Raw genomic sequence first — 3,771 nt, 5'->3', positions numbered from 1 at the left:
CCTGAGGGTTTCTTCTTTTTCTCTGCAGCTTTGGCAATGCGAACTGTAGGCTCATCCGAGCCTGGCAGGATAGTTTTCTATAGGCCAGTGCCTCATGCAGACCACTGTAATCTTGTACGCATGACATAAGAACTCTCTGTTATAGGCGGGCCAAATCTTCCGTAATTTAAATCTCATTTTGCGTCGGGAAGAGGAATTCGGGTACTCTTGCTTGGTGGTTCTGCAAGCCGCTCCTGTACAATATGCGTAAAATTTCATCCATCACTATTAAGCAGAGCACCGGAGAGATGGCATCACCCTGGGGCGTACCTTCGTTCATAACTCTGGTCGAGTGGCTATCTCGCAGATTAGGCTGGATTATCTTAGTTCTTAGTCTGGATATTGTCCAATGTGTAAAATACCCGTGGATAAAGCTTCTTTGATGGCGTTGATACTAACATTCTTGAATGATTCCTCTATAACCAGCAGGGCAGCTAGATCTTGTACTATAGCGATTGCTCAACCGTACCAATTCCTTTCTGGAGAGCGGTTTCTGTACGTTTGTCTTTGAGATAGGCATGCTAGGACTTGCAGAAAAGCGTTCTCTCCATAATCGTCCTCAAGTGAATGTCCAGAACGCACTCTAGAGTCTTCACAACAGAGGTGAGGCTGATTGGTTGAAAGTTCTTCGCGGACTTAGATTTGAGGATACTCTCTCCCACTTTTCTTCCCTAACTCCCTTAGTCCAGTAACTCACAAAGGGGTATATAAATTTGAGTAGGGCGTGAAATGTCAAGCAATCCATCGCCGCCGTAGTTTATCGCGAAATTGATTGATATTTGAGATTGATGACCATAAATAGTCCGCACTTCAAACACAGAATTTTGTAAAGCCCCAACCCATCCTCTCCACTTGGCTGGCAAAGCGGGAAGCAGCTGATTGTCGACAAGTACTTCGGTGCAGCTGCACTTAGGTGCTGATAGATTTAAACTGTTAAAGTAAATATTGATACATTTTTCAGATGGTTGCATAGGGGTGTTCTTCGCGATTGACAGTAGTTATTCATTTGATCATCTACCACCCTCGTATTCATTACCAGTTGTACTGAATATGTATGAATCGTCGCCTTTTTATTTTCTCAACTTTCACCTTTCGTCGGATACGGCTTGCATATAGATAAGGTCGTCTTCGTGAATGTCAATAAACTGCGACAATATGATAATATACGATTTGATTTTCGGTTAATGGCCTTACGCCTATAAGTAAGGTCTTAATGTGGTTCTATTTATATGTCTTCCTCGCCAACTCTCATATAAACGATTGAATTGATTTTTGAGGGAAAGCTTGTTATCGGAACATTATTTAAAAGATCTTTTGAAATACCAATTTTCTAGGATGTTTTATAACCTTGTTTTCCGGTTCGTAGTTGGTGCTGAGTTTTAGAATATGTTATTTATTCTATCGAGAATAACTTACGTATCTGTATCTATCGAATCGGGTGGCGCCTGCTGCAAAATGTGGGAATATCACGATCGGAGAAGACGCAATCTGTAAGATATATCTATAATGGGTGCAACGGTATATCTCAATGACTTTCTACTTTGAGGATAAGCCGACATTCCTCGATTCCCAAAGTGTCAATGTATTATTATTCCGCCAATGAAATGAAAATATCATAACCAGAAAAATGCAAATCGAAGCATTGCAATGACTTTGCAAATTCGACATAATTATTGTATTTCACTGAGCTGCTTTTTTCCCTCAATAATTTCAATGTCAGCAAGAGCTCCAATCAAACCAGGCCCCGCCGATTAAATCGCGATGGTAATTTTATGCAAATTGGCATAGTCTTCTTTTTTGTTGCTTCCTAATTTGCACATTTGCCGTGGAATTGTCCTAGCACTTCTAATTTGATTCAGATGAACACGCACAGCTGAAAATTCAACGGATAAACACTGTAATTGTAATTCCTTTCAAGTTCTTGGTATTTAGTTAAGAGAAAAATGCAGAATTTGCATAGAATTGTAATTTTCATTTGACGGCAAAGGCAAGAAAAAACGTCAGAATTTTTATTACATGCAACAGAGCATTTACACTAATCCATGTAACACTTTTCATTATACTCGTACCTGAGAAAAACAGAAATATTGCATTCACGTGAAGATTTTTCCACCGGTCGGATATGATTAGATAAGTCCCATTGGTTGGAATAATTTTATTTGCTGAACAAATTACTGTTAGTAATGTAATAATAATACGAGTTTGATATCTCTTGCATTCATTGTTACCGTGACTGGCAAGATTATATCTCCTATATTGTGCGTACTATTTACGATATAGCCGGTGGACACTGGTATTTCCAGGCATGGTGGAAACAATTATATACCAAGTACTGGGCAGCCCCGATAAGAACGAATAGCGAACCACTTTCACTTTGAGTTGATTTTGTTTGTTTATTTTTGATTATCATTTTATGGGTTTGTCGCAGTAGATAGGAACGCTTCACTTGATGACGGACAGTTGTTGTTTAATTTTGAACTCTTGTGTCCTGTTTTCAGTTCAGTTGAAATGAATATACGCTACCGGGGATGATAACAAATTTGTCCTTATTGTTTAGGATAATGAGGGATCCTAAGTCCACATCCACTTGCTGTTGGACCGGATCAAATGGAGATCAACTTACTCTCATTTTTTGGTCCACAGATCCCTCGTTTGGGGCACAGCACCTAAGCATTCACAAATAAGGACTGATGGTTCAAAGGCAACTCATCAGACGCAGCCTCACCTCTGCCCTGCGAGCAGCGTGACGGAAAGTGGCAACAGGTGGAAAACGCTCCTTTTCATATCATATACAGGGTGCGGCAGCATAACTTCCTTTTTTCAAAACTCAATAAAGACTATTGTATGCATCGGAAAATATTTATTTATCTTTTATAATGTAGGTACATGTCTAAAGTTTTTATTTACATTGTTTTGAAGATCAAATCTGTTAGGTGACGTCCCCCATTCTCCATGCATTGCGTAAACCGATTTATGGCGTTTGTCATGACTCTTGTTAGCATAGCAGGTGTTATGTTGGCAATTTCTTCTTGGATGTTGGTCTTCAACCTTGTTAACCGACCCACACAAATGAAAATGGGCTTCATCGCTAAGAAAACAATAGCACCCTCGGGAACGACATCAAGAAGAAGCTCACACGCCTTCATCCGAGAATTGAAGTCACGTTCTGAAAGTTCCTGCACTATCGCCATCTTATAGGGATGAAAATGAAGATCATCACGAAGAATTCTTCTCACAGAACGATCGGATAGTCCAAGGGCAGATGCGTGTTTGCGCGCAGAACGCCGTGGCGATCGCAACATTGGCGCTCTTACTGCTTCAATGTTCTCAGGTGATCTAACGGGCCGAGGGACTCCAGTTCTTCCTTTTGTCGCACTTGCAGTTTGTCTGAATGTAGTGACCCATGTAACAATTGGGGACGGGAGCCAACGGGGCTAAATTAAAACGATTCCGAAATGCACGCTGTGTTGCAATAACCGAACATCCGCTTGAAAAGTAAACTTCAACGGCAAAGGCACGCTCCTCACTATTCCAACGCATGATGACGACTGAACCGTGTCGGGACAAAACTTTACAGGATCCCCTCTTGAACGAGACCACTAGCGCTCCGCTGTGATATCAACTAACTGAGTGGCGCGCATTTTAAAAAAGAAAGTTATGCTGCCGCACCCTGTATATGGACTTAGGATCCCTCATTATCCTAACCAATAATCTAGCTTTAGTCTAGCGGTT

The 3,771-nt window shown here is 41.0% G+C and overlaps 1 long non-coding RNA gene across 1 annotated transcript; it reads right to left on the bottom strand.

The window, feature by feature from the left end:
- Window positions 1-1,373: 1,373 nt before the first annotated feature.
- LOC119650733 lies at window positions 1,374-2,303 on the bottom strand. The gene is made up of 3 exons (XR_005249360.1): window positions 2,109-2,303; window positions 1,580-1,912; window positions 1,374-1,527 (listed from the first exon to the last, which is right to left on the bottom strand). It is a non-coding gene; the product is annotated as an uncharacterized LOC119650733 (long non-coding RNA).
- Window positions 2,304-3,771: the final 1,468 nt, after the last annotated feature.

The sequence above is a fragment of the Hermetia illucens genome, chromosome 3 (genome assembly GCF_905115235.1).
Source record: "Hermetia illucens chromosome 3, iHerIll2.2.curated.20191125, whole genome shotgun sequence".
Taxonomy (NCBI): Eukaryota; Metazoa; Arthropoda; class Insecta; order Diptera; family Stratiomyidae; genus Hermetia; species Hermetia illucens.
Note: the sequence above shows the minus strand (reverse complement) of the source record. Positions and strands in the feature narration are given on the sequence as shown.